Source organism: Bacillus rossius, chromosome 17, assembly GCF_032445375.1.
Source record: "Bacillus rossius redtenbacheri isolate Brsri chromosome 17, Brsri_v3, whole genome shotgun sequence".
NCBI classification, from domain to species: domain Eukaryota; kingdom Metazoa; phylum Arthropoda; class Insecta; order Phasmatodea; family Bacillidae; genus Bacillus; species Bacillus rossius.
In genome coordinates, this window is record NC_086344.1 from 5,012,884 (window position 1) to 5,034,969 (window position 22,086).

Below are 22,086 nucleotides of genomic sequence, written 5' to 3' on the forward strand. Positions count from 1 at the left end.
GACTACGCTTTGTTCGCGCAGGTCAAGCATTTAATGAAAACGAAGCACGTTTGGACGGAAATTCTATAAAACGAAAGCTCATTTAACGAAAAGGAGGTGCATTCTCTCGTTCATTCAACTTGGTAGGATACGATCTTCAATGATAAGTTAGGATATAATCTCTCCATCAGTCTATGAATCCAACAGTTTATATTTCCATTAGCCATCGACTCCAACAGTCATTGACTCCAACAGTCATTGGTTCCAACAGTCATTGCCTCCAACAGTCATTGTCTCCAACGTCCTTTTGGTTCATCAGCTCCAATGATATTTGGTTAGAATGCTACGACTCTAAGAGACTATGAGACTACAATTCTACGAGGGTACAAGACTCCTCCAACTACCTTCAAGCGTACAAAGCTCCAACTACTTCAGCAGCATTATGTTATAATAGTACAAGGCTACTTGACTACGAAGCTACAAGTCTACATGGTTCCAATTGCGGCATCTGTCTTCGTCTGAATTTTCTCTTTGACTCCAACTCCGCCCGCCAGCATCTCTTCGATCTGCACCTCGATTATGTTATAATAGTACAAGGCTACTTGACTACGAAGCTACAAGTCTACATGGCTCCAATTACGGCATCTGTCTTCGGCTGAATTTTCTCTTTGGCTCCAACTGCTACAGCAGCATTATGTTATAATAGTACAAGGCTACTTGACTACGAAGCTACACATCTACAAGGCTCCAATTATCATATCTGTCTTCGTCAGCATTTTCTCTTTTGCTCCCACTGCTCCAACAGCATTATGTTATATGATTCCATGGATACTTTGTTACGTAGCTACAGGTCTACGAGGTTCCAATGCATCATGTTTACGAAGCTTCCAGAACACAGGGTTACGAGACTGCGAGGCTACAGGACTACGAAGCTTCCAGGACACGAGACTACATGGCTACGAGACTACATGACTCTAACTGATTACAATAGCACCACTCAGTGGTGAGAGTTAGGTTATCTCATGCAAAAGTACTTTATGCATGTAGTTCTGCTTTTCAACAACAGATGTCGCCACATGTTGCTTGCAGGTAAATAATATTTAGTTCTTTTATGCGGGATGCGGGATGCTCACTAACGATCGCAAAAGAAGGATGGCTTCGCTAGACTCCAAGGAAAAGGAAGTTCGTCTTGCATGTTGGTGTTCCACAGATGTCTCATGGCGTAATATTAATTTGACTGAGTAATGATATTTGTCAATTCCACCTGATAAAAATATTGCAAGTTTTGATTTAGTAGCAGAAATTATCGAATTAAATGTAACTCCAATTAAAATGACATGTCTCAATAGACAAAAAAAAATCCATGCAGAGAGTGGTTCCTCAGAATAGTCAGAAACACTTGAAGAAACCACAGGAATGATTGCAAGAACACGGGAAAAACCATCAAATTATTGACATTAATAATCAGGAGCACACGGAGAAAACCATCATAATATTGGCAAGAATAATCAGGAGCACACGGAGAAAACCATCATAATATTGACCAGATTAATCAGAAGTACTCGGAGAAAACCACCACATGTTTTCCTTGATATCATAAAATTACAGGAAAAAAATATGTAAAAACAAAAATAAATTAATAAAAAAATAAAAAAATTGCATAAACAGTTTCTGCTAGCTTGTAAACTTATCATTGTTGAGCAAAGATAGAGTTCTTGTACAAGCCAGAAATTTATGCAATTTTTTTATTTTTTTATTAATTTATTTTTGTTTTTAAATATTTTTTTCCTGTAATTTTATGATATCAAGGAAAACATGTGGTGGTTTTCTCCGAGTACTTCTGATTAATCTGGTCAATATTATGATGGTTTTCTCCGTGTGCTCCTGATTATTCTTGCCAATATTATGATGGTTTTCTCCGTGTGCTCCTGATTATTAATGTCAATAATTTGATGGTTTTTCCCGTGTTCTTGCAATCATTCCTGTGGTTTCTTCAAGTGTTTCTGACTATTCTGAGGAACCACTCTCTGCATGGATTTTTTTTTGTCTATTGAGACATGTCATTTTAATTGGAGTTACATTTAATTCGATAATTTCTGCTACTAAATCAAAACTTGCAATATTTTTATCAGGTGGAATTGACAAATATCATTACTCAGTCAAATTAATATTACGCCATGAGACATCTGTGGAGCACCAACATGCAAGACGAACTTCCTTTTCCTTGGAGTCTAGCGAAGCCATCCTTCTTTTGCGATCGTTAGTGAGCATCCCGCATCCCGCATAAAAGAACTAAATATTATTTACCTGCAAGCAACATGTGGCGACATCTGTTGTTGAAAAGCAGAACTACATGCATAAAGTACTTTTGCTCAACAATGATAAGTTTACAAGCTAGCAGAAACTGTTTATGCAATTTTTTTTATTTTTTAATTAATTTATTTTTGTTTTTAAATATTTTTTTCCTGTTATTTTATGATATCAAGGAAAACATGTGGTGGTTTTCTCCGAGTACTTCTGATTAATCTGGTCAATATTATGATGGTTTTCTCCGTGTGCTCCTGATTATTCTTGCCAATATTATGATGGTTTTCTCCGTGTGCTCCTGATTATTAATGTCAATAATTTGATGGTTTTTCCCGTGTTCTTGCAATCATTCCTGTGGTTTCTTCAAGTGTTTCTGACTATTCTGAGGAACCACTCTCTGCATGGATTTTTTTTTGTCTATTGAGACATGTCATTTTAATTGGAGTTACATTTAATTCGATAATTTCTGCTACTAAATCAAAACTTGCAATATTTTTATCAGGTGGAATTGACAAATATCATTACTCAGTCAAATTAATATTACGCCTTGAGACATCTGTGGAACACCAACATGCAAGACGAACTTCCTTTTCCTTGGAGTCTAGCGAAGCCATCCTTCTTTTGCGATCGTTAGTGAGCATCCCGCATCCCGCATAAAAGAACTAAATATTATTTACCTGCAAGCAACATGTGGCGACATCTGTTGTTGAAAAGCAGAACTACATGCATAAAGTACTTTTGCATGAGATAACCTAACTCTCACCACTGAGTGGTGCTATTGTAATCAGTTAGAGTCATGTAGTCTCGTAGCCATGTAGTCTCGTGTCCTGGAAGCTTCGTAGTCCTGTAGCCTCGCAGTCTCGTAACCCTGTGTTCTGGAAGCTTCGTAAACATGATGCATTGGAACCTCGTAGACCTGTAGCTACGTAACAAAGTATCCATGGAATCATATAACATAATGCTGTTGGAGCAGTGGGAGCAAAAGAGAAAATGCTGACGAAGACAGATATGATAATTGGAGCCTTGTAGATGTGTAGCTTCGTAGTCAAGTAGCCTTGTACTATTATAACATAATGCTGCTGTAGCAGTTGGAGCCAAAGAGAAAATTCAGCCGAAGACAGATGCCGTAATTGGAGCCATGTAGACTTGTAGCTTCGTAGTCAAGTAGCCTTGTACTATTATAACATAATTGAGGTGCAGATCGAAGAGATGCTGGCGGGCGGAGTTGGAGTCAAAGAGAAAATTCAGACGAAGACAGATGCCGCAATTGGAACCATGTAGACTTGTAGCTTCGTAGTCAAGTAGCCTTGTACTATTATAACATAATGCTGCTGAAGTAGTTGGAGCTTTGTACGCTTGAAGGTAGTTGGAGGAGTCTTGTACCCTCGTAGAATTGTAGTCTCATAGTCTCTTAGAGTCGTAGCATTCTAACCAAATATCATTGGAGCTGATGAACCAAAAGGACGTTGGAGACAATGACTGTTGGAGGCAATGACTGTTGGAACCAATGACTGTTGGAGTCAATGACTGTTGGAGTCGATGGCTAATGGAAATATAAACTGTTGGATTCATAGACTGATGGAGAGATTATATCCTAACTTATCATTGAAGATCGTATCCTACCAAGTTGAATGAACGAGAGAATGCACCTCCTTTTCGTTAAATGAGCTTTCGTTTTATAAAATTTCCGTCCAAACGTGCTTCGTTTTCATTAAATGCTTGTCCTGCGCGAACGAAGCGTAGTCATTGTGTGTACATTACATATATATTGCGTACATTGCGTACATTGGGTGTACTTTGCGTAAATTGCGTGTACTCTGCGTGTACTGTGTGTCAATTGCGTGAATATTACGTGTTCGTTCCGTTTCCTGTGTGTACTGTGTGTACGTTCCGTTTCCTGTGTGTACTGTGTGTACGTTCCGTTTCCTGTGTGTACTGTGTGTACGTTCCGTTCCCTGTGTGTACTGTGTGTACGTTCCGTTTCCTGTGTGTACTGTGTGTACGTTCCGTTCCCTGTGTGTGTACTGTGTGTACGTTCCGTTTCCTGTGTGTACTGTGTGTACGTTCCGTTTCCTGTGTGTACTGTGTGTACGTTCCGTTTCCTGTGTGTACTGTGTGTACGTTCCGTTTCCTGTGTGTACTGTGTGTACGTTCCGTTTCCTGTGTGTACTGTGTAATCATTACATTTATTGTGTGTAAATTACATGTATTGCGCGTACATTGCGTGTTGGAGCTGTTGGAGCATTTGGAGCTTTATACACTTGAAGGTAGTTGGAGGAGTCTTGTACACTCGTAGAATTGTAGCCTCATGGTCTCTTAGACTCGTAGCATTCTAGCCAAATATAATTGGAGCTGATGAAGAAAAAGGCCGTTGTTGTCAATGACTGTTGGAGTCACTAGACTGATAGAATCAATAGACTGATGGAACCAATGAATATTGGAGCCAATGAATATTGGAGCCAATGACAAATGTGCGGTCTTTTCGATGATGGTGCTGCCTTTTTCGTTGTCGGTGCTTCCAAATGTGCTGCCTTTTCGTTGTCGGTGCTTCCAAGTGTGCTTCCTTTTTTTTTTTTTTTTTTTTTGATGGAGCTTCTATTTTTTAAATGTTGTTTTGACTCTAGTATTATAATAAATTGTTCTTGATTTGACTAGCGTATTATTCCATACGGTGCATGTATATAAGCGAGTCCTAGACAGCAGGACGCTCAGTTTGTTTCTGACGACGGCGGTGTAAGGATCACCTAGATTGTTTAATCTGGTGCATAAATCGCGTAATTACCTGTTCTTGCGAACTCGATGGCATCTTTACCGTCTTTAACGTTGAACTCGGAGGTTGTACCATCGACTACGGGAACCTTATCGACAGCTACGATGGAGAAGGAGCAGATCCCGTTGGTAACGATGACGTCAACATTGGAGGGGATTTCAACAGATGTGATACCACCAGCAGAAGAGACTTTAATGCCGGTAGTGCTGACTGTACAGGAAACCTCGACGAACGCTGTTTCGCCCTCGATGGAGACTTCAATGGATGGCGAATCGTCAACTAACGAACATCGATGTCGTTACTGTGACAAGATTTTCTCAAACATCAGCAATGCTCGTCGACACGAGAAGAGAGAATGTGCCAAGAACCCTTATCGTAAAATGTTTGGTTGTATTAAGTGTCGCAAGCAATTTACAAGAAATGCTAATTTGAAGCATCACTTGGAGACATGTAAAGGACCTGCAGTGCGGCAGAAAGTAAAGGTTTCTATACAACAACGATGCATTGATGTGCATAAGAGTATGCCTGGAAATGATTCAGTTGTAGTTACAGCGACATCTGGTTCGGGTTTGTCTTCAACTAGGCATCCTTGTGGCTACTGCGACATGACGTTTGCATTTGCACATGATGTACGGAGACATGAGAGGAGTAAATGTACGAAGAGTCCTTCTCGCATGACGTTTCGCTGTGACGAGTGTCATAAATGGTTTACTCGAATTGATAATTTGCGCCAACATTCGATATACTGTAAAGGTGAAGTCCGTGCGCCTACTGCTGAACTACCTGCAGCAATTACGACTCCTGAGTTTAGATTGGTGACTCGTGAGCGTACAAGTAAAAAAACTGATGTGCAGCAACCGATTGTTGTGGCATCTGAACATGAAAATAAACATAAGACTGTGATCGGAGCATTACAAGTGAACGATAATGGCTTCTACTTGGCGCAGTCTGCATTTCGTGGAACATTGAAAGACTACTATTATCCAAGTACGTTAAGTGAGTCAAAGGACATTTGTAATTTTCTTTATGATATCAGACAGGACATAATCAATCAGCTTACTGATGACGTAGCAACAAACGGACCTTTGAAATATAACTTGTGGTTGGACTGTATATATGGAAAGCCTTATCCGTTCGATGACAAAGTGAAGAAGTGTGCATTCAAGACATCGGCTGCAGTAATTTACAGTTCTAACGATATCGAGCAAACTGTTAAACAAGGTATCCAGAAACTCTGTCAAGAAGAGGAGGACTATGTCTGTAAAGGATCTGGCTGGACTCTGTCTTGTATAAACCGATTGGAGCTAAGAATTAGTCATTTCACGCCTATGCGGACCTAAATGTTTGTAAGATTGCTAACCTTCGCAGGTGATCCTGTAGTAAAATAGAAATTATGTAATAAATATTATGTTTGTAAAAGAACTTGCAGTGTTTTTATTTTCGAACCTGTCATTTTTTAGGTATTTTTACATAAAAATTAAGATTATTTGCATCGATCGGGTATCGAACCGAGGACAGGAATCGATCGAATCAATATGTAAATTAATGAGTGATTTATTTAATGAATTTTGGAACTTTTCCCGAATTTCTAGCTAAATAATTACACGATTCCAAGATGGCGGCCAAATGACAAGATGGCGGGTGTCACAGCAATAATAAATGATTACTGCACTCTAGCGGGTAAGAGTTAAACTAACATGGCGTCAGCGCACTCTAGCCGACGATACATTGATGATGGCTTCCAGCATCGAAGACAAGATGGCGGACATGACGTCATACTAGGTGACGATATATATGCTTTGAAAAAAAGTGGTGGGAGTCAGTCTGCTAGCACCCACCACGGGGGAAGGATCGGTCGCCATTTTTAATTTTTTTTTGCACTCGTCGGGTTCGAACCGAGGACTTCGAACTCCGTGTCGTAAATGTTTGTTTTTTATAAGTATTTTATTAAAATTTTATTAAGTAAATTTTTTATTAATTTTTAAAAAAAATTTCATTAAAATCGGATAATAAATAAAAAAGTTAAAGATGGCGGCCGTAACGGAAATTGCAACGGTGACGTCATAATCCATGATGACGTCAGAGGCTTATCGTAGGCTGTAGACATGGATGCTTAAGCCTACATATGGACATTTCTAGCCGCTGGGATTTTTAAGGACTAAAAACGGGAAATTTTCCCTCGAAACGGGAATTTTTCTCTCGAAAACGGGAATTTTTGAATTGTGGAATTTTTTGAGATTTTTTGGCGGAATGTTTTTCCACAGAAATGGAAATTTTGAGGATTTTTGGGCAAATTTTGCCCAATTTTGGCGGATTTTGACACATTTTGAGGATCAAATTCAAGGTCAAGGTCAAAGGTCAAGGTCACAACCTTCCAAGATGGCCGCCGTGACGTCACAATCCAATATGGCGGACCGTCTCCTCGGCTCCTCACCCAGAACCCGTGCGCCCGGAAATACTTTCCTATACTACTTCCGACCACAACCGAACGACCCGAGACAAGCTCAAACATCAGCTTAAGGGCGGCTTGCAGAGTCGTTCCGAGAATTCTCCGAGTGCGAGTGGAGTTTGAGCCGAGGAATTTTCATTGCACAGTCGAGAACGGAGTAAAATCGAAGTAATATCCGAATGAAACCGAGTAAAAACGAAGGAATATTGGAGTGTACGCTCAGCCACACTCCGAGGGCCCTCGGAGTGAAATATGGAAAAAAAAATTCAAGATGGCTGCGTTATTAGAACCAATTGTTGTGGAATTTCTTGATTTAATTGATGAAGTATGCCTGGGACCCACGTCGGTATTTGAGGGATTTTAAAAATACACTGGAGTGGTTTAGTGACGTGCAGTTCAAATGACGATATCGTTTTACCAAGGATGTTGTTCGGCATCACATTCTGCCTTTGCTAGTGTTTGAAGAACCACGGAGTCGTCGAGGATTACCGCTACCGCCTGTCCTGCAGCTGCTAATTGCCTTGCGATTTTACGCAACAGGCAGTTTCCAGGTAAGCAGTCAAAAATCATAGTTACTAACCAATACCTTTTGTTTACAATAATACCATCTCTCACTCTTTGCCTAGGTTAGCCTATTGTGCACTTCAGTATGTGGTGTTTAATTTGTGGTTTGCATATGCACATATCGGTGCAATGTGAAATAATATTTACGGATGGTGACAGGCGGTAGCGAGTCCACAGTTTTCCGAATTATCAGACCTATCTCTGTCGGTTTAGCGCAACGTACACATCTGATACGGTTTCCCACTGGCGATGAATTTCGATTGAACAAACTAGGATTTTAACACTTTCCCGGTGTTACAGGAGTGACTGCACTCACATTAAAATCAAAAGGTCTGTTTTGCAAGGTTAGGTACATGTAAATAACCTGGAAATATAGTGTTATTGGTTATGTCACCTACATGGTAATTATTCCATATCACCTTACCAAGTTACTTCCTTGGCTCTGAATTCATCATGTGGTACATAATGCTGAAACATAATTATTGATATTAGGTAGTGTGTTTCAGATAGTTCTACATTTTGCCCCTGTAATGTGTGCATCTAGGTTATGCGTCCATCCTAGTTAAAATGCTTTCACTAGGATCCAGTGTTAACTTTGTACAGTACACAACATTCAATCAATAAATTAAACGTAAAGAAATACACAACTTGTTATGAAAATAAAAACTTTCGTCAAAAATATGAACATTCTTAAAAAAATAACTAAATACACTAGTAAAAATTAACGTTTTTTGATATATTTTATAATTGTCCAAATCACATCAGGGAATGAATGAAAAAACTATAAAGAACACTTTGAGATTTTAAATAAATATTTTGAATATATATTATATGCTACTTGACTTTAATGTATGTAATGAAATAAACTGTCTGTTTTTTAAACAAGTTTTAGGAATAGAAAAGGATACTTCTCTCTTAATGTGCAAGTTGTTGCAGAGGCTTCCATGGAAATATTCGATATCGTGTGTCGCTGGCCTGGCAGCGCACATGATAGTCGAATATTTAACAACAGTGGGGTGAAAGCCAAATTCGAAGATGGGCTTGTGCAGGGACTGCTGCTGGAAGACAGTGTTTACCCACAGTTGCCATACCTGTTCACGTACAGATGCAGAGCAGAGGTATGACATATTTCATAATAACATTAACAGTATTTTTAAAGCTGCAAGTGTGATTAAACTAAATAATGTGAAATACATATAATATATTGTTTGCAAATGTGTCATAACTGGACTAATCTCCATATAACTCTTAAAGCTCACAACAAAATTTGTTGCTCCAACACCTTAGCTTTACTCATTTCTAAACTTCAACGTAGGGGAACCTGGGGCAAAATGGGGTATCTAATGGTTGGAAGGTAATATAAGTAGTTAGAAATGTTACAAATTGATAAATTTGATGTAAAAAGGATACTTTAGTCTATGAAGAATAACTAAATCATAAATTGAAAATTAAAAATTAATATTGATTTTAATAACCAGCATTTAAATAAGAAAGTGCATTTTACCCCATTTTGCCCCTAGTATGGGGCAAAATGGGGTATAGTTATAATAAATTTTGAAACCAATAATTTGAATTTTCTAAATAAGTTTAATATATAGTTAACATTAAGCATTGAATATGAGCATACAATTATGTTGAATGAAAAGACAAAAATTTATTGCAGTTTGTGTGCACAGGATTCACAGATGTGAACCACTTCGTCATCATCACTGTCAACACCAGCACACGAATTGTGAGCCAACTTTAAACATCTTGAACAATTTATACATTCTTCATTTGACTTAGAATAAAAGTCATTGCAGTACAGGCACTCCGCATCGTCATCTTGATTTTCTTCACTCTCACTTATTGAGCACTTGAGGAGAGGAGACTTTATGTTTTTCATTCTTTTCTTTTTTCGCTCATCTAAATTGAGCTGTTTCTGTGCTGCTCGTGTCAATTTTTTGGTCTTTTTATTCTGGATGTTTATCTCCATTTGATTCCTAGGCTGGAAAACAGCGATAGTTAATTACACAAAAAAAAATTACTACAAATAGAACTATCTGTGAATCCAAGAAATTTCAATTTCATAGTAGATAATGCATATTTATTCTGCATACTACACTTTTGTGATCTATATGAATTCATATTTAAATATAGGTATAACGAGTATAGGAATGGTTTAGAAATAATGATATCACAAAAATTATGTTTTATGTGCTTTTCTTCCGTGCTTCTGAGCCGCCTATCAGTATTTTTTTTGGCACAATTCTAAATTTAAATATTTGCATATTTTTGTCGCCAGTCAGTTTACTTGTTTTCTGCAAGATCTTAAATTTTTTCCACCGTCTGTATACTCCCGTTCAATCTTTGTCAGACCTGTCTCCCCAAGTTTTCCCAGCCCTCGATCCAATTTTTCCGAGACTTCTGCCAGTCAGTCGGTGTATCCTTTTATTCCCACCTTGGCGCACGAATGTCGCCTGTAATTCGCCTCCGAGCCGTGACAAGAACTGCTATGTCCTACAAGCTCTCAGTGCAGGCTGTTTCTAATACCTCAGCACCCCAGTGCAGGATTACGAGTCATTTTCACCAACATTCAGGGCGGCTTGCAGAGTCGTTCCGAGAATTCTCCGAGTGCGAGTGGAGTTTGAGTGGAGGAATTTTCATTGCACAGTCGAGAACGGAGTAAAAACGAAGTAATATCCGAATGAAACCGAGTAAAAACGAAGGAATATTGGAGTGTACGCTCAGCCACACTCCGAGGGCCCTCGGAGTGAAATATGGAAAAAAATTCAAGATGGCTGCGTTATTAGAACCAATTGTTGTGGAATTTCTTGATTTAATTGATGAAGTATTTCCAGAAAATGAAGAAAGAAACGTTGCCAGGGATCCACGTCGGTATTTGAGGGATTTTGAAAATTCACGAGAGTGGTTTAGTGACGTGCAGTTCAAACGACGATATCGTTTTACCAAGGATGTTGTTCGGCATCACATTCTGCCTTTGCTAGTGTTTGAAGAACCACGGAGTCGTCGAGGATTACCGCTACCGCCTTTCCTGCAGCTGCTAATTGCCTTGCGATTTTACGCAACAGGCAGTTTCCAGGTAAGCAGTAGAAATTATAGTTACTAACCAATACCTTTTGTTTACAATAATACCATCTCTCACTCTTTGCCTAGGTTAGCCTATTGTGCACTTTAGTATGTGGTGTTTAATTTGTGGTTTGCATAGGCACATATCGGTGCAATGTGAAATACTATTTACAGATGGTGACAGACGGTAGCGAGTCCACAGTTTCCCGAATGATCAGACGTATCTCTGTCGGTTTAGCGCAACATGCACGACATCTGATACGGTTTCCCACTGGCGATGAATTTCGATTGAACAAGCTACGATTTTAACACTTTCCCGGTGTTACAGGAGTGACTGCACCCACATTAAAATCAAGACCCCCGGCGGTGCTCGGGGGGAAGTATACAGGTAGGTAGGTAAACATTGTTAAGGCATTTTGAAACATGTTTCGTGACAGACCTTAATATGATATGTGAACTGTGAGATAAATTGTAATAATTTGTCTAGTTTGTATTTATTTCAATATTTAATACAATATTCATGTTAGCACATAGTTCTTTCATGTAGCTTGATTGTAATGTATTTCAATTTGTCAAGAGAGTTTTCTTGAATCTGGTAATTCTAAAAGCCACCCTTTATTATGTAAAATTAAAATCCTCAAATTATTGTGTCAATTAACTGACATTTTTGTATTATCGAATTAAATTGATACCTTAAGTAGCTTTGAGTATTTTATAGCTTTTACAAGTTGTAAGGATGTGTGTATGATATTAAGAAAAAGGTCTGTTTTGCAAGGTTAGGTACATGTAAATAACCTGGAAATAGTTATTGGTTAGGTCACCTACATGGTAATTATTCCATATCACCTTACCAAGTTCATTCCTTGGCTCTGAATTCATCATGTGGTACATAATGCTGTTTTACTGTCAAAAGATCCTTGACATTAAACCTAGAATTTTGCTATACAAACAAATTATGTCTCTGGTCTTGTGGAAATGCCTTTTTTATGTGTGTTGATACATACACACACACACATATATATATGTAAAATAGATCATAATTAATTGTTACATGACAAGTGTTTTTTTTTGTCCATTACCTAGTGACATAGTAATTTAAAACAGCAAACTTCAATTATCTGAGGACCAATGTATACACATACAGGATCCTGCCATCAGGATCAAAGGAAAAACTTGGTTATGTGATACAGAACTTAAACCTCATACTATCCATTCTTTCTAATGTATAGCATTGTTAACATAGCTAACCAACTGTTCACTTGTATTCATGATTTGTTGACATGGCCAATGTAACCAACTCATCTCACCATTTACACTAATATTTGTGTAGGTTCATAAGGTGTAATAGAATGTTCTGAAAGTATGATTTTAAGGAAATGTAAATGTGAGGAAATATTTAAAAAAACAAAAAGTGGAATTGTAAGTTTTTTTTACTGAAAACAGACTGTTCTTCAGAATAACATCAAATTGTTGGTGGACAGGTGTGACATTCGCTCCAATCTTTGCTCAGGGAAGCATAATGTGCCTTACCCAAATTATTCCAGTAGTGGGAGTGGCACTTTCTGGTATATGTTTAGACTTTATACACATATATAAATAGCTGTCACAATTGTATGTACTACTAGTAACTAGAAAAACATGGTTAGTTTGAAACAATTTGTGTTTATGATATTCTTGAAATGTTCTCTAGCTTATTCGAAGATGGGCGTGTGCAGGGACTGCTGCTGGGAGACAGTGGTTACCCACAGTTGCCATACCTGTTCACGTACAGATGCAGAGCAGAGGTATGACATATTTCATAACAACACTAACAGCATTTTTATAGCTGCAAGTGTGATTAAATTAAATAATGTGAAAGACATATAATATATTGTTTGCAAATGTGTCATAACTGGACTAATCTCCATATACTAACTCTTAAAGCTCGCAACAAAATTTGTTGCTCCAACACCTTAGCTTTACTCATTTCTAAACTTCAACGTAATTGTTTTGGCAAAGTAAAATATGGTGCAAATAGACTCCAGCAAAGTTTTGTAGTGCAAACATCTATTATTGTAAAACCACCAAGCAAGGGAGAAACATTTTCTTCTACAGCCAGATCGTTATTGTTATGAACATATTTTCAATTATTGTTAATTTAATGTTACATTTTGGAAATTGTATTAGATAGTTAATCTATACATACAAATATATGTTTACACACACACACACACATATATATATATATATATATATATAGTATTAATACATTCTTTGAAAGTTATTTGCACTAGGGAAGATTAATTTAAAACTTTTGTGACATTCGCCATTGCTGGTTTCAACTGTGATATTAAGGTTGTCTCTATTGATTACAGTGTGAACTAGCATAGTAGTATGTAAATGGGGCTACTAGATCAGGCCTCAGGCGGTGGTGCGTGGTGCCGAGCCACATCCCTGATGTCACGTCCATCTCTGTCGCCACGGCGGCCATCTTGGATTGAGACGTCACGGCGGCCATCTTGGATAAGCGTAACGGGACACAGCGTAACGCGACATAACGTAACGGGACAAGTAGATCACGGCGGCCATTTTGGATCCGCCATCTTGGATCTGCCATTTTGGATGACGACATTGTGTGTGTTCTCGAACATTCCGACGTTGTGTTTTCCGACATATTGGATCCTATTAATGCTGCAATTTTTGTTACAGTCGCCATCTTGAAATTTGGACGCCATCTTGAAAATCTTTAATTATTATCCGATTTTAATGAAAAAAATTCCAAAATAATCAAAAAATTAACTTATTCGAATTCTGATTGATTATATCGATCATCGTCCTCGGTTCGAACCCGGTGAGTGCAAAAAAAAACTAAAAATGGCGACAGGCTCCTTCCTCAATGGTGGATGCAGGCAGACTGACTCCTACCACTTTTTTTTCAAAGCATATATATCATCACCTAGTATGACGACATGTCCGCCATCTTTTCTTCGTCCGCTGGAGATCACCATCTTATTTTCGTCCGCTAGAGTGTGCTGATACCATGTTAGTATAATTATCTGGTCACCACACCTTACACCTTGACATTGAACATTGACCTTGACCTTGAACTTTGACCTTGACCTTAAAATTTGACCTTGACCTTGAACTTTGACCTTGACCTTGAACTTTGACCTTGACCTTGAAATTTGACTTTGACCTTGACCTTGACCTTTAACTTTGACCTTGACCTTGAAATTTGACCTTGACCTTGAAATTTTTGAATGTTTGAATTTTTTCCGTTTTAATTTTTAATTTTTTATTAATTTTTTTTGTATTTTTATGATATCAAAGTAAACTTGTGGCGGTTTTCTCCGTGTGCTTCCGATTATTCTTGTCAATATTATGGTGGTTTTCTCCGTGTGCTCCTGATTATTCTTGTCAATATTTTGATGGTTTTTCCCGTGTTCTTGCAATCATTCCTGTGGTTTCTTCAAGTGTTTCTGACTATTCTGAGAAACCACTCTCAGCATGGATTTTTTTTTGTCTGATTAGACATGTCATTTTATTTGGAGTTACATTTAATTCGATAATTTCTGCTACTAAATTAAAACTAGCAATATTTTTATCAGGTGGAATTAAAAAATATCATTACTCAGTTAAATTAATATTACGCCATGAGACATCTGTGGAGCACCAACATGCAAGACGAACTTCCTTTTCCTTGGAGTCTAGCGTAGCCATCCTTCTTTTGCGATCGTTAGTGAGCATCCCGCATCCCGCATAAAAGAACTAAATATTATTTACCTGCAAGCAACATGTGGCGACATCTGTTGTTGAAAAGCAGAACTACATGCATAAAGTACTTTTGCATGAGATAAATTAATTCTCGCTGATGAAATATGAAAAAATTTCTATTTAAGTATTGCATCTAATTTAAAACACTCAATTGGTATCTGCCATTAGTCTCAGTAACTAATATGAATTCCGATTTGGGATCTGACGCTGTATCGAAAGAACATAGGTGTAAGTTTTGCAGTAAAGAGTTTATCTTGAGAAAGAATAAAAGACAACACGAGAAGAATGACTGTGTTAAAAATCCACTGCGCAATATGATAAGTTGTGTTCGATGTAGCAAGTCGTTTACGCGGAGAGAGAGCCTAAAAAGACATGGCAGAACTTGTAGCGCCAAGCCTGCGTACAAGCTAGAGGACAACGATGAATCTACTAGCCTAAGGAAGAGTGATCTGCACTACGACAATAATTTTCTTGGCTCTTCCGATCTCGACAAAGAACTTAAATTGAAGGAGGTTGATGATTTACGGAAGAATGAAGACAATGGAAGAATCCTTAACGTGAAAAGTGAGAATATATTCCAGCCGAATTCAAGTAGATCTTTCCTACTTTGTAAAAATGATGGACTCCTAAAAAGGAAGCATGAAGGCGATGAAGACACTTCAACATCATCAACATCGAATTATTACGGTAAATTGGGTGAAGACGATTCCTTCAGCGGTGATTGTTACAGTGACTCTAAGGCTGTTGACAAAGACATAGATTATGATGAAGCACCTAAAGCTGCCAAGATCGAAGAATGTAGCGGTGTCCTGAGACCGAAACGGTGGAAACGACGTGATATATTAAATAAATCTGATCAAGCTTGTGATGATCGCCGTCTCAAACATGAAAGTTACCATGATGTTGGTAGTGAAACGGAAGACACCAGAGATCATAATATTTATTATAAAGGTGCAAGGAATATGGTGGTAGAAGAGAATGATTACACATCATGGAAAGATACAAACATATTGGTTGACCGGCTAAGACTTCTACATGGGTCGCTTTGTGCAGGAAACTATTCGTGCATCAAAGAAATATCCTTCATACTCAAGGAACTGAGGAATGCTGGCTACATACAATAATGGCTTGTTTTACTTGAATTTGTATAATGTAAAGCAATAAAATAAATAAATTAAATTATAAGAATTTAATGTTTTTATTTCTTGTATTCTGATTTCTAACTCAGACTTAGATCTCGTAACTTGTGCTTCCTTTTTTCCTTTTTTTGTTGTTGATGGAGATTCCAAATGTGCTGCCTTTTCGATGATGGTGCTTCCAAATGTGCTGCCTTTTCGTTGTCGGTGCTTCCAAATGTGCTGCCTTTTTCGTTACCGGTGCTTCCAAATGTGCTGCCTTTTCGTTGTCGGTGCTTCCAAATGTGCTGCCTTTTCGTAGTCGGTGCTTCCAAATGTGCTGCCTTTTCGTTGTCGGTGCTGCCAAATGTGCTGCCTTTTCGTAGTCGGTGCTTCCAAATGTGCAGCCTTTTCGTTGTCGGTGCTGCCAAATGTGCTGTCTTTTCGTAGTCGGTGCTTCCAAATGTGCTGCCTTTTCGTTGTCGGTGCTGCCAAATGTGCTGCCTTTTCGTAGTTGGTGCTTCCAAATGTGCAGCCTTTTCGTTGTCGGTGCTGCCAAATGTGCTGTCTTTTCGTAGTCGGTACTTCCAAATGTGCTGCCTTTTCGTTGTCGGTGCTGCCAAATGTGCTGCCTTTTCGTAGTCGGTGCTTCCAAATGTGCTGCCTTTTCGTTGTCGGTGCTGCCAAATGTGCTGTCTTTTCGTAGTCGGTGCTTCCAAATGTGCTGCCTTTTCGTTGTCGGTGCTGCCAAATGTGCTGCCTTTTCGTAGTCGGTGCTTCCAAATGTGCTGCCTTTTCGTTGTCGGTGCTGCCAAATGTGCTGCCTTTTCGTAGTCGGTGCTTCCAAATGTGCTGCCTTTTCGATGACGGTGCTTCCAAATGTGCTGCCTTTTCGTAGTCGGTGCTTCCAAATGTGCTGCCTTTTCGATGACGGTGCTTCCAAATGTGCTGCCTTTTCGTTGTCGGTGCTTCCAAATGTGCTGCTTTTCGTAGTCGGTGCTTCCAAATGTGCTGCCTTTTCGATGACGGTGCTTCCAAATGTGCTGCCTTTTCGTTGTCGGTGCTGTCAAATGTGCTGCCTTTTCGTTGTCGGTGCTTCCAAATGTGCTGCTTTTCGTAGTCGGTGCTTCCAAATGTGCTGCCTTTTCGATGACGGTGCTTCCAAATGTGCTGCCTTTTCGTTGTCGGTGCTTCCAAATGTGCTGCTTTTCGTAGTCGGTGCTTCCAAATGTGCTGCCTTTTCGATGACGGTGCTTCCAAATGTGCTGCCTTTTCGTTGTCGGTGCTGTCAAATGTGCTGCCTTTTCGTTGTCGGTGCTTCCAAATGTGCTGCTTTTCGTAGTCGGTGCTTCCAAATGTGCTGCCTTTTCGATGACGGTGCTTCCAAATGTGCTGCCTTTTCGTTGGCGGTGCTTCCTATTGTTTTTCCTTTTTTGATGATGCTTCCAAATGTGCTTCCTTTTTTGATGGTGCTTCTATTTTTTTAATGTTGTTTTGACTCTAGTATTTTAGTAAATTGTTCTTGATTTGACTAGCGTATTATTCAAACCGGTTAATGTATATAAACGAGTCCTAGACAGCAGGACGCTCAGTTTGTTACTGCCGTCGACGGTGTACGGATCACCTAGTTTGTTTCTTCTGGTGCATAAATCGCGTAATTGCCTGTTCTTGAGACTTCGATGGCATCTTTACCGACTTTAACGTCGAACTCGATGGAGGATGTAGAATCGACTACGGGAACCATGACGTCAGCGCCGACGATGTTGGAGCAGATCCCGTTGGCAACGCCTCTGACAACACTAAAGGAGACTTCGATATGTGCTGTTCCACCATCAGCTGATGTTTCATCAGCATTGAATACTTCAATTAATGAAGAGCGTACTTCGCATCAGTGCAAATACTGTGGTGCATCATTTACTATCACCTCAAATGCTCGCAGACATGAAAGAAGCGGTTGTTCTAATAATGTTCAAAGAATACAATTTCAGTGCAATAAGTGCAATAAACTAATTTCACGTCTCGATAGCTTACATCGTCATTATAAAAAATGCTCCGAGACCTATAATGAACATGGTTATTGATTTGACTCATGTGTTGTACCGGCTAATGAGACTATATAAGTGATATGAACTTCAGTCCGTCTCTGGCTGCGGTGATGACCGGATCGGATAGACATTTAAAGTCATGTAAAAGGCTTAGTCCGTACAATAAGAAGACTGTTTGAATCGAGGAATCCAAAAGGCTTTAGTAATTTGTCTGTGTATTTTTTTGTACTTGTAGTAGTGTAGTATGTATGTAATAAAAGTTTTTTTAAAGGAACTTGTGGTGTATTTTATTTTCTCAAACCTGCCACTTTAGTGGTACTTTTTTTAAAATATTCAAGTTGTTTTGTATCGGCCAGGGATCGAACCAAGGACATTAGTCGATCCAATCAATCATTATATGGATTACAAATTTATTTAATGAATTTTTAACTTTTCCCCGAATCTCTAGCATTACAATTACGAATTTCCAATATGGTGGTCTTGATGTCTGATAGGATGATGGTAGTAGATGATTTAAAGTCTCTTTAAGAATGTTGAACATGGTTTATTGGAATTATTATTTTTTTCATAAAATTAAACATTATTGCATCGATCGAGGATCGAACCAAGGACTGGAGCGGATCTAATCGATATGTAAGTTAATGAGTGATTTGTTTAATGAATTTTGGAATTTTTCCCGCTTTTATAGCTACATTATTACATGATTTCAAGATGGCGGCCGAATTTCAAGATGGCGGGGGGGGGACCTCCGTAATAAATGATTACTGCACTGTAGCGGGTTAGAATAAAATTATCCAGATGGAAATGTACTCTATAATACAAGTACACACACAAGATGGCGTACTCCAGCAGGTGGTAGCTCCTGATAGCCTGTACTGAACATAAAATTTCGGATCCATGATGGTCGACAAGGACAAAGTCAAATTTCAAGGACAAAGTCTAATTTCAAGGTCAAGGTCAAATTTCAAGGTCAGGGTCAAATTTCAAGGTCAAGGTCAAATTTCAAGGTCAAGGTCAAAGTCAAATTTCAAGGTCAAGGTCAAATTTCAAGGTCAAGGTCAAAGTTCAAGGTCAAGGTCAAATTTTAAGGTCAAGGTCAAAGTTCAAGGTCAAGGTCAATGTTCAATGTCAAGGTGTAAGGTGTGGTGACCAGATAATTATACTAACATGGTATCAGCACACTCTAGCGGACGAAAATAAGATGGTGATCTCCAGCGGACGAAGAAAAGATGGCGGACATGTCGTCATACTAGGTGATGATATATATGCTTTGAAAAAAAAAGTGGTAGGAGTCAGTCTGCCTGCATCCACCATTGAGGAAGGAGCCTGTCGCCATTTTTAGTTTTTTTTGCACTCACCGGGTTCGAACCGAGGACGATGATCGATATAATCAATCATAATTCGAATAAGTTAATTTTTTGATGAATTTTGGAATTTTTTTCATTAAAATCGGATAATAATTAAAGATTTTCAAGATGGCGTCCAAATTTCAAGATGGCGACTGTAACAAAAATTGCAGCATTAATAGGATCCAATATGTCGGAAAACACAACGTCGGAATGTTCGAGAACACACACAATGTCGTCATCCAAAATGGCAGATCCAAGATGGCGGATCCAAAATGGCCGCCGTGATCTACTTGTCCCGTTACGTTATGTCGCGTTACGCTGCGTCCCGTTACGCTTATCCAAGATGGCCGCCGTGACGTCACAATCCAAGATGGCCGCCGTGACGACAGAGATGGACGTGACGTCAGGGATGTGGCTCGGCACCACGCACCACCGCCTGAGGCCTGATCTAGTAGCCCCATTTACATACTACTTAGCATGTTTTACATGTGTATAATGTACATATTATGTGTAGTAATGATACACATTAAGGTAATCACACAGGTACTCATGGCTCATGTTCGGACGAGGAATCTGGTGGAAAGGATGTTCAGTGTTTGGAAGCAGCGCTTTCCCTGCTTGCAGCTTGTTTTACGAAACAAGCTGCAGACAACAGCAGCTATCATTGTTGCCTGTGCCATTTGTCACAACATTGGTATCAGGCACAATGATTATGTGGAAGAAGCTGAGCTGCAAGTGAGAAGTGTTTTGTTATATATTATTAATTAGTATTGGCGACACCTGGGATTTCTTCCCTGTAACTTAGTATATTATTTGCAAATGAAGTGCATAAAACAAATACTTGTTCAGTTTGTGAATTGCAATGATGTTTATTACATATTACTTCCTCTTTGAAAATACAAATGCTTTTGTACCTATAATGTGATATATAAACAGCTATAAAATAGGAACACTGCACAAATATTTAAACAGGCAATGGCAATAAACATTGAAGCCAACTAGACATCTTGGCAGCCAAGGTCTACTGGCGAAATCCACCTGAAGAAATCTGCAAATGAGGGGCTCGACTGGTGCTACATTACAGAAGGCAAACCATAGCATGCCAGATGAAAAGCTTTTTGCTGTATTTTTCTGATGGTGTCTTCTGTTGTTTATACACAACTTGCGTGTGTATATGTGTGTATATGTGTGTGAGAGTGCGTGCGTGCAAGTGTGTGTAAAACAAACATGTTTTATAATTGAAACAAAGCTAAGGTAGAGACCATTTACACTATAGTAATGATAATGTACCTATAAACAATTATTGCCTGCATTGTAATATATTGATTGGTTTGTTACAGGCCAACAATGATGTGCCAATCCCACCAGTTCCTCTTCGACCTGGGCGCGCCATGGCCATCAGGAACGAGTTCATCATCCGGCATTTCAAGTAGCTGTATTGAAATGATTTTTACACACATTGTTTCATGTGGGTTTTTGAATTCAGTGACCATGATCGTACCGTTTAATATTAGGTTTGTTTGGCTGGAATGAATATTTTATGATTTTTGCACTCATTGTTATGGCTACTTATGAATAATTCAATGATATATCTTCATTTGTTGCTAAGCCATTCCATTGCATTTCCTTTAATCCTTCACATACCTACAGGCCCTGGCATTTTGTTTCCAACTTGTAAACAAATTTCAATTAAATTAAGAAATTTTACATGAACTTTCTAATAATGCAGCCTTTTACAAATGTCTGAGTAAAGAAGTACATTTGTTTATATTTTTGCTTTTTGATTCTTTTGTATTTTAACTTGATGAAATAGGTAATGTTTTGTTAAAAGTATTATTGTGCAAACATATTTATATTGTCTCAAGTTTCATTTTGTTCACTTACCTATGATATAGGATTGTATTGCAGGATCTTATTTCATTTTACTTTTGTTTAGTCAAAATGGTTTATATCTTAAGAAAGAAAAGTAATATCAAATATATTTGTTTAAAAACATGTAGATATACAGGTGTGGTGAAAATAGGTAGGAAACTGTGAATTCAACTATTATGCAAAAACATTGGGAATCAGTGGGTAAAAACTGGTTTCATGATTGAAATACTCTCAATGTGTTGGGTAAGAATGTTTCCAAATGGAACATTGAAAATTAGTTGATTGTTTTGCTGTTCCTGTTGCTGCCGCCAGTCGTGGCTCCACTCAAGTGCTCGGTGCTGCCCCTCAGCGGCAACGTGGAGTTCCAGCCCCTCGTGTGCCAGCAGTTAGTGGGCTGGCAGGGATTCTGTTGTCTCTACATCCTCGACGGGCATGACCAGGAACATTCATACATTCAGGAATTACATCATATTGAAGATAATTTATTATTTAATGATTTCGCATGTTATTTAGACAAACACATTTCAGGGAAATTGTGGGCAAACTTTGCCTAGGCTTGTAGTAAGCACTCATGTGGTTTACCACTGAACTACCCTTGTTTGTTTAAAAAAAATAACAATATTCTTCTACAATGTTTTTTATTTTTGACAAGAAGGGTAAAGTTATGAAAATACAAAAGTACAGCTACAAATCTTTTAAATGCATTGCCAAAAGCAAAGATTTTACATTTTAAAATTTTCCTTGTTACAGTTGTTTTAATTGTTTAATAATCATGCATTAATACATAACAAGATAATATCAAGAAAATTGTTAT

General features: G+C 38.5%; 1 long non-coding RNA gene across 1 annotated transcript; it reads left to right on the forward strand.

Annotated features, from left to right (window-relative positions):
* The first annotated feature begins 10,810 nt into the window (after nt 1–10,810).
* LOC134540768 (uncharacterized) lies at nt 10,811–20,823 on the forward strand. Its single transcript, XR_010076502.1, has 4 exons — nt 10,811–11,151; nt 11,313–11,526; nt 12,829–12,922; nt 20,741–20,823. It is a non-coding gene; the product is annotated as an uncharacterized LOC134540768 (long non-coding RNA).
* The last annotated feature ends 1,263 nt before the right edge of the window (nt 20,824–22,086 follow it).